A 20,001-nucleotide genomic window follows, 5' to 3' on the forward strand; every position below is an offset into this window, starting at 1 on the left:
ACTTATAAACAGGTGCATCATGCTGAATGGCACCGCAATTGCTCCGATTGGTAGTAAGAGATCCACACACCCTGCACTGCTGATGATGCCTAAGGACAAATGTAAGAACCACTTTACTAGATAAATATAAATCTACGAGTATTCAGTGAAATAAATATATATATATAATGTGTTCACCCTAGGTCCGGCAGCAGGCACTTCTGCACGCTCCTGAAAAGGGGGCATGGCCAAAGAAAAGTGGGCGTGTCTTTATGACGCGTCCCCTTTTCGTCACTTACGGACATAACTGGGCACAGACGGTGACCACTGCGCCGCCGTTTTAACCACCCGCGGGACACGGCGCCCCGCTGAAACAGCCTAGCGGGAACGCTATATATATTTATTTATTTATATATTATTTTATTTATTTACTTATATATTCTCATTTATATTATATCCTTGTTGGTTGCCTATTAGATTGAGCCGATCGGGTAGGGTGGAGCCCCAGCGCGCCGTACCTGCGGTATCCCTAGACTCCTCTGCAGGAATAAGGTGAGACTAGAGGAAAGAAACATTCATTTTGATCATTTCATTTGGGAACCCATATTGTATCAGATAGAAAAAAATAGCAACCATAATGCAATATACTATTTTGTTCTGTATTCCAGCCTGTTGCCTGATAACTACAGCGACTCCAGAAGGACAATCACCCAGGCCACCGTTCCTGCAGTACCCCAGGACGCCTCTAGGGGATTAGGGTAAGAGGCAGGCAGATACGGATTTCACTTTAGAATTACAGTCATTTGTTTGTATAATAATTTCCCCCACGCAGAGCAATATGATATTTATCCTCATATATGGCTTAAATCAATAATTGAGAATTAGGGGACATTATGGAGTCTATCCATGATGTTAATTAACATTCTAACTCGCTGCGGACGCCGGAGCAATTCATCATTGCTTCAGGGCGGAGACAGCTGATTTGAAAATCAGCTGTCCCTGCGAGCGGCTCCACTGCTCCTTTCGAAGCATTGACACCATTGTGCATGCGTGACCTACAGGTCACGCATGCGCATAAGAGCTCCGACGTCTAGCGGAAGGAACCGGACAAGGAGTGGGTTGCAAACCTGGAGCGGGAGCAAATGCCATCTGAAAATGACGAATACTCCCACAGTCAAGCTCCGAAAATATTGTACTTTCGGAGCTTGATAAATTCTGTCTCCATACCAGTGTATGGGGACAACGGGCCATACTGAAAGAGGAAGGTAAGTAGGAGATATCTGTGATACTAATGTATGGGGACAACGGGCCATCCCAGGAGAGGAAGGTAAGTAGGAGAGATCTGTGATACTAGTGTATGGGGACAAGGGGCCATACCGAAAGAGGAAGGTAAGCAGGAGATATCTGTGATACTAGTGTATGGGGACAGCGGGCCATTAGGCAGGAGGAAGGTAAGTAGGAGATATCTGTGATACTAGTGTATGGGGACAGCGGGCCATTCCGCAAGAGGAAGGTAAGTAGGAGATATCTGTGATACTAGTGTATGGGGACAACGGGCCATTAGGCAGGAGGAAGGTAAGTAGGAGATATCTGTGATACTAGTGTATGGGGACAGCGGGCCATTTCGGGAGAGGAAGGTAAGCAGGAGATATCTGTGATACTAGTGTATGGGGACAGCGGGCCATTCCGGGAGACAAAGGTAAGTAGGAGATATCTGTGATACTAGTGTATGGGGACAGCGGCCATTCCGGGAGAGGAAGGTAAGTAGGAGATATCTGTGATACTAGTGTATGGGGACAACGGGCCATACCGAAAGAGGAAGGTAAGCAGGAGATATCTGTGATACTAGTGTATGGGGACAGCGGGCCATTAGGCAGGAGGAAGGTAAGTAGGAGATATCTGTGATACTAGTGTATGGGTACAGCGGGCCATTCCGCAAGAGGAAGGTAAGTAGGAGATATCTGTGATACTAGTGTATGGGGACAACGGGCCATTAGGCAGGAGGAAGGTAAGTAGGAGATATCTGTGATACTAGTGTATGGGGACAACGGGCCATTAGGCAGGAGGAAGGTAAGTAGGAGATATCTGTGATACTAGTGTATGGGGACAGCGGGCCATTTCGGGCGAGGAAGGTAAGCAGGAGATATCTGTGATACTAGTGTATGGGGACAGCGGGCCATTCCGGGAGACAAAGGTAAGCAGGAGATATCTGTGGTACTAGTGTATAGGGACAGCGGCCATTCCGCAAGAGGAAGGTAAGTAGGAGATATCTGTGATACTAGTGTATGGGGACAGTGGGTAATTCCAGGAGAGGAAGGTAAGTAGGAGATATCTGTGATACTAGTGTATGGGGACAGCGGGCCATTCCGGGAGAGAAAGGTGAGCAGGAGATATCTGTGATACTAGTGTATGGGGACAGCGGGCCATTCCGGGAGAGAAAGGTAAGCAGGAGATATCTGTGATACTAGTCTATGGGGACAGCGGGTCATTCCGGGAGAGGAAGGTAAGCAGGAGATATCTGTGATCCTAGTGTATGGGGACAGTGGCCATTCCGTGAGAGAGGAAGGTAAGTAGGAGATATCTGTGATACTAGTGTATGGGGACAGCGGCCATTCCGTGAGAGAGGAAGGTAAGTAGGAGATATCTGTGATATCTCCTGCTTTATTTTCATGATGAATGGCCCGAATACTTAATTTCTACAATTGGTAGAAATTAATTGATGATGAATAGGCCCCTATATGTGTCCTGTTATCGTGTGTGTAGCTTTTAATTATGATGCTTGCAGCCCACCTAGATGCGGAGGACAAGCTAGTGCAGCGAGCGGGGAGGAGATTGCGGAAGTAACTGCTTTGCTAGTAAAGTACGGAGTAGACGAGTAGGGTACAGTAAAAGCAGGATTCCTTTCTGTGGAGCTTGATTACTGGACTGTAAATAATACATTTTTATGGGCGTTCTGTGTGTAAAAAAGTCTATGGCTAGCTCTACTATGCAATATGACCAGCAGTGGCTCCTGCCCCCTTGCCTGAAGGAGGCTTCCGCTGCTGCTGGTCTGGCCGTGGCCGTCCGGGTCCTGGTGCCTGCGCAATGAATCTGCCGCGCATGCGCATAACACCGGCTTTTGGGGACTGCATTGGTTTCAGCCCCGAGAAGCCCTGTAGAGCTTCCCAAAAGGCAGAGCAGGAAGCCGCTCTGTGCTAATCGCAGCCTAGACTCGCAGTCCCCCTGGGTCTGCCTGTCCTTTGCGTGACTTGCAGGCAGCGCTTCCAATGGGAAGCCACCTCCAGTCACAGTGAAGCCAGTCACGGACTGCAACTGGCTCACTGAAATTGCAGATTTTACTGTGGGGGGGCTGCAGCCCAGCGATCCCTAGGTAAAATCCGCCACTGGATAGGACTTCAGTTTTGTGGTCTTTAGGTCTCAGCTTGTAATATTGCTGGAACCCATAACTCTCTGTTGCACTTTGGCAGAGAGACTTGTATTCTGGCGCACTCAACGCAAAGTAATAAATTGTTTTACACACAAGCAATTGTAATAAAAAAGGGCCTGATGTCCCCACATTCCCAAGATTAATAGAAGAAAAAGAGAAAAGAAAAATATAAAAAAATTTTTAAAAAGTTAATTATATACTCTTATATATATACTTAGCAAATGACAGGGCCTGCACTTTTTCAGTACACCCAGAATGACTGTATGCCTGATTGTCTACCATGTGCAGTGCTGTAAGGAAAGGTATGAGCGGCACCGTCGCTGGCCCATGACCCCTGCATCTGACTAGCCGGGTTCCTGGAAAGGCACCCTGCAGCCAGTAGCGCTCCTTCTGTAATTCCAGGAGCGTCCAATGGAGGCTCCAAGCAAGCATGCTGCATTGTGTAGAGCCATCAGGAGCGTCCGGCCAGCTCTCCATTTTCTACGGCTGCTGACCCCGTCACCTCATGTGACACCACTGGTTTGGGTGCTTGATGGGCACAGGGTGGTGGTCAGCCCTGCTCCTGCGCTGACCATGTGCATTTTAAGAAGCAGACTGCCTTTCCAATTCCTGGTAATAGCTTTGTGTGTTTGCGAATACATTTGAATGTTAATGTTAAAAAGACTGAAACTTCACCTAAAAGACCAAAGACCAGCCTGCTAACATTTTAGGGCCATGCCCTTTAAAAAAACTTTAGTTTTTTGTATATCTTAAATGAATATTGACAGCTTGGGAACACAGGAACTGTTTGTTACATGTGTTAGTTTTATGTTTTTGATTATTTTTTTAGTTCAGTCTTCACACTTTCATTTTTGTCAAAAAAGAAAATCAGAATCCTCTGTATACTCTGCGACCATGATGTAAGAAACTATTTGTTTTCTGTCCCAGCTCACTACTTGATAATATAGGTGATGCCGGAACAGCAGAGCAAATCTGGATTTCACATGAGCATGTAATTTATGACATATTATAATAGTCCATCGAGGTGAGGGTGCAGATGGTGTGGTGAGGTGTAAACTATAGTTACCTCTGTAGTGTATAAATGTTCTCACTTCTTACTTTGGTGGTATCTCTCAACTCAGACCACACCTCAGCAGAGAGGCAAGGGTTCCCCAAAAAGCCACAGACAATGAGAGACAAAATGCATTAAAAAAATATTGTTTCGATTATTTCTAAAGCTCTTGAATCACGACCTTTAAAAAAACTTTTAGTTTTTTGTTTAACTTAAATTGATAGTGACAGTGTGGGAACATTGGGACTGTTTATTTTACACGCGTCAGTTTTGTTTTTGATTGTTTTTTTATTATTACAGCCTTAACACTTTCCTACTTTTACCATATTGGGCCAGATATGATAAAAGTGGGTGAAGGAAATAATATCATGGTTGTTGTCATATGGAAAATCAGAATCCTAAATATACTCTAAGACCATGATGTAAGGTACTATTTTGTTTTCTGTCCCAGCTCACTGCTTGATAACATGACCAACGCCGAAACAGGAGACACGCAGTCCACCATCTCTTCAGTGTCACAGGACTCCTCTTGGGGAAGGTAAGAGCAGGGCAAATTTGGAATTCACTTGAGCATTTGTTTTATGAAATATTATAATAGTCCTTAGAGGTGAGGGTACACCTGGTGTGGTGAGGTGTATAGCATTATAAATGCTCTCACTTCTTACTTTGGCAGCAACTCTAAACTTAGACCACACCCCAGCAGAGAGGCAAAGGTTCCCCAACCAACGACAGACAATGAGAGACAGAATGCATTAAAAAATATTGTTTAGATCACGACCTTTAAAAAAAATGTTTAGTTTCATGTTTATCTTAAGTTTGATAATGACAGTGTGGGAACACTGGGACTGTTTATGTTACACGTGTCAGTTTTATGTTTTTTTTTTTCAATTGTTTTTTATTATTACAGCCTTAACACTTTCTTACTTTTACCATATTGGGCCAGATATGATAAAAGTGGGTGAAGGAAATAATATCATGGTTGTTGTCATATGGAAAATCAGAATCCTAAATATACTCTGATGCCATGATGTAAGTTACTATTTTGTTCTCTGTCCCAGGTCACTGCTTGAACATGAGCAACGCCGAAACAGGAGACACGCAGTCCACAATCTCTTCAGTGTCACAGGACTCCTCTTGGGGAACGTAAGAGCAGGGCAAATCTGGAATTCACTTGATTTATGAAACATTATAATAGACTGTAAAAGTGAGGGTACACCTGGTGTGGTGAGGTGTAAACTGGAGTCATTACTGTAGTGTATAAATGTTCTTACTTAGGCGACAACTCTAAACTCAGACCACACTTCAGCAGAGAGGCAAAGGTTCCCCAACCAACCACAGACAATGAGAGACAGAATGCATTAAAAAATATTTCTAGATTTATTTCTAAAGACCTTAAATAGAAACTAGAACAGGTCACTATAATTAAATAATTAGCAAGACATTCACAAATAACATACTGTAGAACACAGTTTTCAGTAAGGTAATCTCACATTTGTTTTAGTAATGATTTATACGAAATATTGCTTTACTAACCATACCACATGGATAAACTGGCTCTTCCCCAAGAAGTATAATTTTGCAAAACTACTACAAACCTACTAAGTATTATGCAATAAGACTTTCAATAATCAGCAACACTGTATGCTCAAAATGGGGTGTAAATCCAATCTGAAATGTCCAGTGCACTCTTCTAGATTAGGAACCCCTTTAGGTGACTTGTATGATGGAAGCTCGGGTCACTTAGGGGTCTTTGGGCCTGATTCAGAGGTGAACACAATGTTTTTGTCACACGCAGTTGCGCATACATCTGAGTTACACTGCGCATATGTCATGAAAATGTTTGTATGGAGTCGGATTACAGATGCAAGCACACACATAGAACTGTATAGGAAGTGTATGGGGCATTCCCAGGCGGCAACTTGGAGGGAACATAGGGCTTGCTAATCAAATGTACGCTGATGTTGCGCATTATGGGAGTGTCACAGGCTAAGAGCCAGAATCTACTGCATGCGCGAGTCACCAGGAAAATGTCCGCCGCCATTTTCCCAGCACTCTGGAGACAACAGACAGGTAAGTATAAAGACTATCATGGGTGCAGTGTGTGCGGTGTGGGCCCCCCTGGACTCAGGGGCCTGTGTGCACTGCACACCGTGCACCAATGGGAAGCAATCGGGAAGCCAACGGATGGAATCCTGACCGTCGGCTTCCCGACTGTCTAGTCCCGGCAAGGGGTTAAGTGACAGGCTTCGAAATCCCGACGCCTGTCATTTTACCTACGCCGGGAGCCTGACACCCGGCTTACCAATCGAAGGTAAGCTGGGCGCGAACCTGCCGCGGGGGGGAAGGGTTAGGTTTAGGGTTCCTGGGGGGACTTAGGGTTATGCACCCCCCCACCGGAAGTTTAGTGTTAGGCTAGGGGAAGGGAGGGTTAGGGTAAGGTACCCCCGGGGGGGTTAGGGTTAGGCACTTGGGGGGGAGGTTAGGCTTAGGCACCCCTAAGGGAGGGTTAGGGGGTAAAATAGGTTAGGAAATACCTGGGGACGATCGGAATTTTCACTGCTGCCGGGATGCCGCTGTCAGGATTTGTGCCGCCGGCCATGCGGTTATCCGCACCAATTATAGATATGCCCCTGGTCCTGAGGAAACCTGCTGTGTCAGATCATTACTGGAACCTTCTCACTTGCAGACTGTAATTCACAATTCTGTTTTGTCCCTCAATGCAGAAGATCTAGAATTGAACGATGGGAGAGGAAGAGCTGGAAGAGATGTGAGGGTCTCTGGATAAGACAACACCCATACCGACATCTGGGATGTAAATCCCTCCCTGCTCGTCACCAACATCAGGGGACCAGAGGCATCAACCCCTTTGATGTCCCATCTCCCCTGTAGGAATAGAACACCTGTCCTGCAGTGTATAGCACTGCCCTGTGCCATCATCAGTAACGGGACAGAAGATGCCCCCGCACCCACACTACTGAATGGAATCATATTTGTTCTCTACCACCAGGAGGTTCTCTGTTACTTGGGTTCTACATGACCATGTACCACATTCTCCACCACAGCTGTGCAGCCAGGGGACGCTGCGCCAGGCGTGAGGTGCACGTACCTTTTCTCTTTATGTCGTCTTTGTATTATTTTATTGTACAGTATTCGATTTCCCAGTCCATTTTGAAATCTATGAACAAATATATTAATAAATATTTTTGAATTTTGTTTAATCCATGTATCAACAAGCCTCACAAAAGAACCAAAGTTCAATTCTGATTATACGTAATATGCAATAAGCAGGGGCGACTATGTTTAATATACTATAGACAGAGGTGATTATACAATAGGCAGGTGTGATTATGTGTAATATACAATAGGCAGTGGTGATTATGTGTAATATACAATCATATTGTGAATTAAAGAAATATCACTTGCATAGGCAAACGCAGGGGGGGGTTCTGGTTGCCTGGACACCCCCCTCCCCAGGCCACACTATGATGACCACAATAGAAATACTAAAGTTGCATGTTTTTAACATCCCCTCAGTGTCATAAATGAAATCACTAGCAACACCTGTTGATCTACAAAAATGTGTGAGCCAGTAATGAATACACCTATGCACCAACTAGGAGATCTGGAAAACATGCACTGTTAGGGGAGCACTGATATAGACCAACTATACTATAGGGTCAATTATTAATACTGTATAATAATACACTATCCAGTGCATAAGGAGACTAATATGTACATATATATCCAGGGCAGTGCTAGGTTCTTCTGCTGCTCCCCCAGACTCCCGGACTTGCTCCCATGCTCTGGAATGATACCCACATCTGACATAAATACATTCAGCTCAGGCAGGATGGTCCTGCTGCCGTATCTAATGGCTTACTGTGATCACTGGTCCTGTATACAGTATGTCACAAATATTACATACACTATACTTCCTATATTATAGCTGGATAAGTGCTAATTATGCCCTCTTCATGGACTGGCCACACTCGCTCTAAAATCAAACATTTGGAGACCCCCCTCTAGAAATCCTGCGTTTGCCCCTGACTTGGATATACTAATATTCGCACGCAGCAATTTTTTCATACAAAATACCCAGAGAGTGACTGCGCTGCCGCCGGCTACTGCTACTCCTCCCCCCACGCATCCCTTCGCTTGCACTTACCTCGGTGATCCGGTGAGCTCCTCTGTGACTCCAGTCCTCTGATCTCCGGTGGCCTCTTGCTCTATGGCCCAGATCATCTGATGTGTGCAGTAAAAAGAGATGTCGGTTTACAGCACACATTAGAAGATCGGGGTCATAGGTCAGGAGCCCGGAGATCAGATAACCGGATCACAGAGGAGTTCAAAGGATCAACGATCACAGGTCCCTGGGTGCAGGTGTTTTTTTTTTGTTTGTTTTTTAAACGGCCGATCAAAGGCGTCAGATCCTGGCTCTGCTCTGCCTGTCAGAAATGGGGGAAAGCCCTAATAACGCCATCTCCTGGTGGCATTATTGCAACAAGGCTTCCCATTTAATTTTAGTAAATTTGAGCACATCACATTTCCCATTACAAGTAAGGGAAATACGATCCGTTTACTACAAAAAATTGGATTGGAGGATCTCCTCCAATTGCTCATTGATACATTTAGGCATACTTGCCGATATCCTGGCTGCCTTTTCCGGGAGGGAGGCAGCCAGGTCGGCTTAGCAGGGGGGTGGGGCCGGGACGACACATGCCATTTGGGGGTGAGGCTATGCGCGGAGCCACATACTCGCATCATTTTGGCCCCGCCCCCGCTACACAATGCCGAGATTTCTGGCATTGTGGAGCAGGGGGCGGGGTCATGATGACTCGATTCAACGAGAATCTCGTCATCATCCCCCCCTGCTGCAGGTGTTCGGGGTGGTATTGTGGGGGGGACTGGAGGGGCCGGTAGGCATGCTTACTTTTCAGGGAGGTCGGGAGCGGCACCTGATTTTCGGGAGGCTCCCGACCAAATCGGGAGAGTAGGCATGTATGCATTTAGGTGATACTAATAATGTGAGAACACCCATTTTCACATTTTTTTTAGTAGAAAAAAGGTTGATAAAAAAAAGCCCCTAAGTGAGTTATAGAGCCACATCTGCCCACCGTGAACCATAGTAAGCCTATGTCCTTCCCAGATCCATCCAATGACCCATATAACGAAAATTGGAAAAGCAGATGGGAGTGTGCACTTGCTACCAATACTAACACACAACCAAGTCCCGGCACTGTAGGCTGCAGTCTGATCAGGCTAATGGTTAATCAGCTTCTGGTTGGGTGACCTGGGGGTCTGAGGCACATGCCCCCTTCTTAGTCTGGATCGTCATTGTCCACTGGACCCTAGGCAGGGTCTCTATGTCACAGACTCACGGATAGATAGCAGATGCTGGTCTGTACTTTTGGATTGGCTAAGACCAAATACTGAGGTGCCAGTCTAACATGTCGATGGTATTCACCAGGGACCTCCGCAAGGAGGTTTGGACTTAGCTGCACCTAATACGCAGGTCGCGACCCTCTGACTAGGTTCCCTAGTACAAATGCTGATGTACACTGGAGTGTGGTAGGAAGTATGTAGAAGGCTCTCAAAGCGTAGTCGTCAAGCCGGGTCAGAACCAAATGGACAATTCGGTGCCAGATAATACGATATGGTGTCTGCGCTCTGAGGTGCTTATTGTGTCATGTGTTGTTACTAAACTACGGGGTGTTTGTGGGATATATCTGTTGTAAAACGTGAGTGGGTTGTACGTGTTTTTTAATGTCTATGTTTGATTTGAGGGCTCCCCAAATTTTGGGACTTTATTTGGAATGTCCTGGTGTAATCCACCTCAAGGAAGCTGTTGGATGGTAGTTCTTAAAAACAGCAGTCCTGGTGGTGTTTACTGGTGGGCAAAAACTTTGGGCGGAATTTTCATCTGTGTATATACAAAGTTACTGTGAAATTTCACAGTAACTTTGTATATACACAGATGAAAATTCCGCCCAAAGTTTTTGCCCACCAGTAAACACCACCAGGACTACTGTTTCTAAGAACTACCATCCAACAGCTTCCTTGAGGTGGATTACACCAGGACATTCCAAATAAAGTCCCAAAATTTGGGGAGCCCTCAAATCAAACATAGACATTAAAAAACACGTACAACCCACTCACGTTTTACAACAGATATATCCCACAAACACCCCGTAGTTTAGTAACAACACATGACACAATAAGCACCTCAGAGCGCAGACACCATATCGTATTATTAGCATTAATCTATTTAAGAAGGTGGGGTTACCTTCTTGGTGTTCAGCAGCTAGAGGTACTACTCTATAGCGCGAAACCCATAACTATTTTTATCAATTCGGTGCCAGAGATCAGACAGAAACAGGACGTTAAGAATAGCGAAGGTCAATCCGGAATTACCAAGCACAGTACCAGGGAGGAGACGGATTCAGGTAAGGAACAAAGCCAAGGTAGGAATCACCAGTGATAAGAAACACTGTAGTAAGATTTGGGAGCCTGGCAGGGAAGTACTCCCATGGTTTCCTTTTATAGGAGGAGTTTCCAATTAAGATTCAATTTTGGCGCGCCTGGCTTTATAAATCTTGTACAGAGCTGTGCGCACATCCCTACTGGAGCCGTCTGCACAGCCTAAGCTCACTGCAGCAGGTGCCGGCACCTACCTCCCGCTGCCGTGCCGTAGTCCCCGGTGCCCAGTGCCTCCGGACCCGTTAAGTAGATGCCAGGATCCGGCGCACTGTGACACTCTACTATTTTATATGATGGTGCTATACTATTTATATGATAGTGCTATGCTATTTATATGATAGTGCTATACTATTTATATGATAGTGCTATACTATTTATATGACAATGCTGCGCTATTCATATGATTCTGCTAAATATAGTATAGCACTATCATATAAATAGTATAGCACTATCATATAAATAGTATAGCACTATCATATAAATAGTATAGCAGAGTCATATAAATAGCTTAGCATTGTCATATAAACAGGGCCGGATTAAAGGGGGGGGGGGGGGCGACAGGGGGTGGTAGTCCCTGGGCCCCCACACGTAAAGGGCCCTCACACCCATCAGGATTAAAGTGGGCCGGAGGAGACGGAGCCAGTTCTGCCTCCTCCGGCCCACCTCAGCCATATACTATGCATGGTGTCCCTCCCCGCACCGGGTGTCACCGAAGGGAGGGATGCCACTGTTTATATGACTGATAAATTGTTTACATGACAATGCTACGCTATTTATATGACTCTGCTATACTATTTATATGATGGTGCTATATTATTTAAATTACAATGCTCTACTAATTATATGATAGTGCTATATTATTTATATGACAATGCTACACTATTTATATGATGGCGCTATATTATTTATATGACAATGCTACGCTATTTATATGATAGTGCTATACTATTTATATGACAATGCTACGCTATTTATATGACTGATATACTATTTATATGATAGTGCCCCCTGTCGCCCCCCACCCCTACCCCCCGTTAATCCGGCACTGTTTATATAACAATGCTACGCTATTTATATGACTCTGTCATACTATTTATATGATGGTGCTATACTATTTATATGAAAATGCCACACTATTATATGATAGTGCTATACTATTTATATGACAATGCTACGCTATTTATATGACTCCGTCATACTATTTATATGACAATGCCAGTAGCGCACGCAGGGGGGGGTTTCTAAGCCCCCAGAAACCCCCCCTGATTGGTCACTTTTTTTTCCAGAGACGGAGACAACCTTGTCTCCGTCTCTGCACTAGCCGCGGACCACCCACTGTCCCCTTCAGCTACCATTAGCGTTGTCAGCGCTTACGCGTCAGGTGGCTTTCACATCACCTGACACGAAAGAGCTGACAGCTAAACCGGCAGGGTCTGGGCAGCGCACCGTAATGTCTACACAGTCCTCCCAGAGTGAGCGCTGGAGAGCCTGAGGGAGGATCGCTGGTGCCCAGCAGCCCGGCACCGAGGAGGACGTCTGCAGCTAGCAGTAGGAAAAGCTGCTATTAATATGTTATGTGTGTGTCTGTACTTAGTAAGTATGCTGCGTGTGTATGCTTCAATATGTGTATGTATGCTGTTTGAATGCTACGTGTGTATGTGCTGAATGCTGTGTGTGTATACTGTATGTTTGCTGAGTATGTCTCACACATATACTTTTTATATATATATATATATATATATATATATATATATATATATAGTCTACACACAAACAAGCTATATGTGTGCGTATATATATATATATATATATTTATATATATATATATACACATACACACATAGCACTCCAAGAAACGGCGGCACTCAGGGATTTGTAATAACAACACACACGAAATAGCAGTCTTTTCTACATCAACGTTTCAATGCATAGGCATTTTCATCAGGACACAGAATAAAAAACAATACATACCTTAAATAAGTGCTCCCCTTCACCAGAGTTCCGTGTGCAAACATCCAGCTTCCGGCTGGAATCGCGCCATTGCGCACATAATGATGACATCACCCATGTGCACCCATCACCATGGTAACAACTAATAAACAGAGACATACATGGTTACATAACAGAAAAAATCATAATACAAAACATAGGTATCAAAAATACTCTGAAAGAATGCTATCACTGACATAAAAAGCATATTAGCAACACACACCTTTAAAAGAGCAGAGAAACAGAGATCATAAAAAATGACCATTAACTAATCACGCAATATTAGCACATGACGAACAAATAGAAAACAGTAACGCTATACCTTCATCCAAATTTAAAGAAGGTGATTAAGTTATAAAGCAGTAACATAACAAATACAGTAAAATACAGTAAATTAAAGAAAGCAATGAAGTCCCATTGTCTCATTAAGTCCCTTAGGGCTCAATGAGTCAAGGAGAAAAAGCCATCTAGACTCCTTTTGCAGAAGAATCCTAGACCGATTCCCACCCCTCAATAAAGGAGGTACATGATCGATAATCATGTGTCGCATTGCAGTAAGGGAATGTCCAACAGTGGCAAAATGTTTGGCCACAGGTTGTTCACTTGTACCAGAGAGAATGGCGGCACGGATCGAAGATCTGTGCATCGCCATTCTCTCTTTAAATTGCCGGTCGGTCTTACCGATATAATATTTGCCACAAGGACATATAAGGGCATACACCACAAACTTGCTGGAACAACTTACATGATGAGAGATTTTAAACCGTTTAGCTGAATATGGATGTTTGATTGTGTCACCGGTTAACATGTAACCACAGGTGACACACCCCGCACACTTAAAACAGCCTTTTTTAAGGGGACCTAAAAAATTTCTAGATGTATCTTTACCAAAACCTGACACATCAGTATGTATAAGATAATCACGGAGATTTCTTCCCCGAGAGTAACAAGTAAGAATACATTTATCACATAGAGTAGGCAATTCCTTATCAGAGGTAATCAATGGCCAATGGTTCTTAATAGCCATCTGAACTTTACCACTGGCTGTATTGTATCTAGTTGGCCACGGTAACCTATTAATAGTACTTTTTTTCTTTTTTGCGATAAGTGTTTTATCACATGGTATAGAAATTACCTTTTCTTTTGTTTTAAGTAAGGTATCATAACAATACCCCCTATCCACAAATTTAGCAATCATTAAATCCATTTGATGATGCATATCTACCTCGTTGTTACAGATTCTCCGTGTACGCACACAATCAGGACGTACGCGCAGTGACACCCAGACACGCTCTGTACGCACACAATCAGGACGTACGCGCAGTGACACCCAGACACGCTCTGTACGCACACAATCAGGACGTACGCGCAGTGACACCCAGACACGCTCTGTACGCACACAATCAGGACGTACGCGCAGTGACACCCAGACACGCTCTGTACGCACACAATCAGGACGTACGCGCAGTGACACCCAGACACGCTCTGTACGCACACAATCAGGACGTACGCGCAGTGACACCCAGACACGCTCTGTACGCACACAATCAGGACGTACGCGCAGTGACACCCAGACACGCTCTGTACGCACACAATCAGGACGTACGCGCAGTGACACCCAGACACGCTCTGTACGCACACAATCAGGACGTACGCGCAGTGACACCCAGGCACGCTCTGTACGCACACAATCAGGACGTACGCGCAGTGACACCCAGACACGCTCTGTACGCACACAATCAGGACGTACGCGCAGTGACACCCAGACACGCTCTGTACGCACACAATCAGGACGTACGCGCAGTGACACCCAGACACGCTCTGTACGCACACAATCAGGACGTACGCGCAGTGACACCCAGACACGCTCTGTACGCACACAATCAGGACGTACGCGCAGTGACACCCAGACACGCTCTGTACGCACACAATCAGGACGTACGCGCAGTGACTCCCAGACACGCTCTGTACGCACACAATCAGGACGTACGCGCAGTGACACCCTGACACGCTCTGTACGCACACAATCAGGACGTACGCGCAGTGACACCTAGACACGCTATGTACGCACACAATCAGGACGTACGCGCAGTGACACCTAGACACGCTCTGTACGCACACAATCAGGACGTACGCGCAGTGGCACCTAGATACGCTCTGTACGCACACAATCAGGACGGACGCGCAGTGGCACCTAGACACGCTCTGTACGCACACAATCAGGACGGACGGGCAGTGGCACCTAGACACGCTCTGTACGCACACAATCAGGACGTACGCGCAGTGACACCTAGACACGCTCTGTACGCACACAATCAGGACGTACGCGCAGTGACACCCAGACACGCTCTGTACGCACACAATCAGGACGTACGCGCAGTGACACCCAGACACGCTCTGTACGCACACAATCAGGACGTACGCGCAGTGACACCCAGACACGCTCTGTACGCACACAATCAGGACGTACGCGCAGTGACACCCAGACACGCTCTGTACGCACACAATCAGGACGTACGCGCAGTGACACCCAGACACGCTCTGTACGCACACAATCAGGACGTACGCGCAGTGACACCCAGACACGCTCTGTACGCACACAATCAGGACGTACGCGCAGTGACACCCAGACACGCTCTGTACGCACACAATCAGGACGTACGCGCAGTGACACCCAGACACGCTCTGTACGCACACAATCAGGACGTACGCGCAGTGACACCCTGACACGCTCTGTACGCACACAATCAGGACGTACGCGCAGTGACACCTAGACACGCTATGTACGCACACAATCAGGACGTACGCGCAGTGACACCTAGACACGCTCTGTACGCACACAATCAGGACGTACGCGCAGTGGCACCTAGATACGCTCTGTACGCACACAATCAGGACGGACGCGCAGTGGCACCTAGACACGCTCTGTACGCACACAATCAGGACGGACGGGCAGTGGCACCTAGACACGCTCTGTACGCACACAATCAGGACGTACGCGCAGTGACACCTAGACACGCTCTGTACGCACACAATCAGGACGTACGCGCAGTGACACCCAGACACGCTCTGTACGCACACAATCAGGACGTACGCGCAGTGACACCCAGACACGCTCTGTACGCACACAATCAGGACGTACGCGCAGTGACACCCAGACACGCTCTGTACGCACACAATCAGGACGTACGCGCAGTGACACCCAGACACGCTCTGTACGCAAACAATCAGGACGTACGCGCAGTGACACCCAGACACGCTCTGTACGCACACAATCAGGACGTACGCGCAGTGACACCCAGACACGCTCTGTACGCACACAATCAGGACGTACGCGCAGTGACACCCAGACACGCTCTGTACGCACACAATCAGGACGTACGCGCAGTGACACCCTGACACGCTCTGTACGCACACAATCAGGACGTACGCGCAGTGACACCCAGACACGCTCTGTACGCACACAATCAGGACGTACGCGCAGTGACACCCAGACACGCTCTGTACGCACACAATCAGGACGTACGCGCAGTGACACCCAGACACGCTCTGTACGCACACAATCAGGACGTACGCGCAGTGACACCCAGACACGCTCTGTACGCACACAATCAGGACGTACGCGCAGTGACACCCAGACACGCTCTGTACGCACACAATCAGGACGTACGCGCAGTGACACCCAGACACGCTCTGTACGCACACAATCAGGACGTACGCGCAGTGACACCTAGACACATGCACAATAGGAAAAATGCTCAACTGCGACCGAAATCATCATGGTGACTCAGTGAATCAGGCCCATAGTTCCCATCTTTACCTGGATTTGTAGAGAGGAGTGGGGTAAGGAATCATGGAGAGGTGTCATGGTGCGCTGCAGCTTAATGCATCCGAATACTTAATTAAGTTTGAGGATAGATAAGCACCCTGTTTGATATTTAGTTTTGTTAGTTAGTTAAGGGTTAAGGCTTGGGCGAAGGTGTGGTTATGGTAGTGGTCATTTGGGGGAGATAGGCCTATCGTAGGATTAGTGGGAGTGTTCAGGGTACCCATATAAATAGCCTGGTCAGAGGAGCCATTTTCCTCTTTTCCAGTTTCTGCAAACAGGCTGGCTAAGTATCACACAGTTTCTTATATAGCTTTATTTCTTTTGTCCAATTCTTCTTTTTATTTCACATCCTATCTATCTTTTTATTCTTCTCTTTCCCTTACTTCTTTCCTTTCAGCTCCTTTCCACTCCCCCCCCCCTTTTTTTTTTTTTGTCACCTCATCCCTGCTTTGTTTTATCCCCCCCCCTGTCCAACTCCCCCTCCCTCATCCCTGCATTGCATTGTGCCCAGGCTCGCCGTTCAGCGCCACCCCCTCGCCGCTTTATGTAGGCTTCCAGGCCGGTCACATTCGCGGCCTCTCCCCCAGCCTGGCGCGGGTCGCGCCATGCTGCAGGCCGCGATCCCGCACCCGCTCGCGTGCATGTACGCGCGCCCTCCGCCGGCCCCCGCTCCCTGTCCTCCCCTGCTGCCTCTCCACAGCTGATGGCCGCCCGGCTCTCCGGCGGCACCGCGGGCGGCCGCAACTCAGCGCCTTTCCCCCCACAGTTCACAGCCAGCCCGCGCCCTGTATCGGCCATTTTAGCCCCGGACACCGCACAGGGAGCCCTGCACATCCCTGCATCACCCCCCTCCGCCCCCACTGCTTCAGTAGCAGGGGGGCCTCCTCCTCCTCAACCCTCACCATTACTTTCCAGCCACCAGGGTTCCCCCAGTAGTGTAGGATCAGCTGCAGGGTCCATTATATCTAGGGCCCTAAGTGTCCCTCCCAGCGCATTATTTCCCGATGCCCCCCCCCTGCATCTAGGAGCGGGGGTCCTACCCCTTCGCCTTGGGAGGGTGTTAATGTGCAGCAACCCCCCCCCCCCCTTTCAACTCTTTAGCAGCGCAGCAGCCCAGCTGGTCCCCATATTTCTATGCCCCTGGCCCCCATCCTCCCCCCCCAATTTTCAAATACACCCGCTATGTTCCAGTATGCCCCCCCCGCAACAACCCCCGGGCCCGCCCCTTTTCGCAAGGGTTCAGGCCATATTACCAAGTCCTGTCGCCACCTTTTTACCTTCCCCTGGCCACTTCGGCTGCACATACCCAGTCCATGCATACCCCCCCTCCCCCTTCCGCTCCCCCAGCCACCTGCAACTGTCCATACACCCCTGCCACCCGCACTCCCCCATGCCCCTCGTTCCACGGAAGGAGTTGCTGTGCGGTCTGAGTCACCAGTGATTGTGTCAAGTCCCCAGGTCGCAGCTTCTGTTCATTCCAGTCGGGTTGTTGAGATCCAGAGGACGGACGGTGAGGTGGCATCAACGAGTCAAGTCGTGGTGGGCGCACCACGCAGCGAGGGACTGTTGGCGAACACTCAGGAGGAAGTGGCCGGTCCTTTGGCAGCAGTTTCCGGTGAGCATGTTTTTCCATGTTGCACAGCACACACTCATTTTCCACTGATTATAGCGATTCTGCAAGTTCATCAGAGAGGCCGCGTAAGCTTATGCGATACGTAGCGCACAAGATTAAGGGAAAACGAAGTCCCAAGAGGGTCAGCACAGTGTCGGCAGCTAAGGTTCCAGATGCTACGGGGGATATGGTACACTGCGCAAACACGGCTATCCTTAGGGGTTTGCGGTCTAAGGTTAGGGAGAGGCGCAGCTTGCTACCTTGAATCACGCCCGGGGGAGTACATGAATGTCCTCAAGTGTATGCATATGGTACGTGGTATGCACTCGTCAGGCAAGAGTATAGTTTGGAGGCATTACGACGAGACATTTCGTAAAACACAGGAAGGACAGGCAGTTTTTTCAATGCGGCTTCAAGGACGTAGAAGTTTGGCTCGAAGTCAACCAACTGCCTGGCGCGCCTTCGGAGCCTTCGGCGGTACGCAAGCAGCCCTTTCTGGCCCGTACAGGTGGTGCCAGAGCCGGCAGAGGGAAATGCTATGCATTTAATAACGCCCAATGTAATAAAGGATCGGGCTATCGGTATAGGCACATATGCAAGCTCTGTGGGAGTGGGCACCCGGCTAAAGATTGTGGGCAACTCAGTGGTACTACGGAGAGTCGGGGCGATCAGCGCGATGAGCCGCGAGGCGGTGTTAAGTAAAACACCTTCGCCGGTCGTCCTAGGGGCTTTGAAGAGTTGGTTGGGTCGTTATCCTGTCAGGGAGGCCTTTTTGTTACATGCGTTTAGTAAGGGTTTTAGGTTGCCTTTGACACAGGACATCTCAGTTGTTGCTAAGAGAAATCTTAAGTCGGCCCGCATCCACCCGGACGTAGTCCGAGCTAAGATTGAAGCCGAGGTCGGGTTGGGGCGCAGGTTGTGGCCCCTTTTTCTTCCCCCCCCTTTGGAGGGTTTGTGCGTATCGCCTTTAGGGGTTGTACCAAAGAAGGAACCGGCTAAGTTCAGGCTGATACAGCATCTTTCTTACCCAGAGAGAGGGTCGGTCAACGACGCGCTAGATCCATTGGATTGCCGGGTCGTTTATCAATTCTTTGAGTAGGCTCTAGATATAGTACAGATTTTTGGTAGGAGCACTTTATTAACCAAGGTGGATATCGAGTCCGCTTTTCGGCTGTTGCCCCTTCACGCCGAATCTTTTAAGTACATGAGTTTTAGAGTTGCGGGGCTCTATTATGTTGATAGAGGTTTGCCGATGGGATGTTCCATCTCGTGTTCCTTTTTTGAATGTTTTAGCTCCTTTTTGCAATAGTGCTTACAGGCGGGTACAGAGCAAGCTGGTGTGTCCCACTACCTAGATGATTTTCTGTTGGTGGGGCCAGCGGATACCCAGGTTTGCGAGGATTTGCTGTTTTCCTTGCAGGCCTTGTTCGCAGTGGTAGGTGTTCCTGTTGCCAAGGACAAGACGGAGGGTCCGGTTACACGCTTATCGTATTTGGGTATAGAAATAGACACCGTGCTAGGTTTATGCAGTTTGCCGATTGAGAAGGCGCGACGTTTGGGAGAGTTGCTGAAAGCATTTGTTTTAGCGAAAAAGGTCTCGCTGAAGCAGTTGCAGTCCTTGCTAGGCCTCCTTAATT

The 20,001-nt window shown here is 47.6% G+C and overlaps 1 pseudogene across 1 annotated transcript in view; it reads left to right on the forward strand.

Moving 5' to 3' along the window:
- Positions 1-7,267, forward strand: part of LOC148506379 (uncharacterized) — a 46,924-nt pseudogene extending 39,657 nt beyond the window's left edge. Inside the window, exons 7-11 of the transcript XR_015869796.1 lie at positions 457-531; positions 648-737; positions 4,909-4,995; positions 5,516-5,600; positions 7,181-7,267. The product of XR_015869796.1 is annotated as an uncharacterized LOC148506379 (transcript). The remainder of the gene's footprint in view (positions 1-456; positions 532-647; positions 738-4,908; positions 4,996-5,515; positions 5,601-7,180) is intronic.
- Positions 7,268-20,001: the final 12,734 nt, after the last annotated feature.

Source organism: Taudactylus pleione, unplaced genomic scaffold, assembly GCF_031769625.1.
Source record: "Taudactylus pleione unplaced genomic scaffold, aTauple2 ptg000407l, whole genome shotgun sequence".
In the NCBI taxonomy this organism is placed as follows: Eukaryota; Metazoa; Chordata; class Amphibia; order Anura; family Myobatrachidae; genus Taudactylus; species Taudactylus pleione.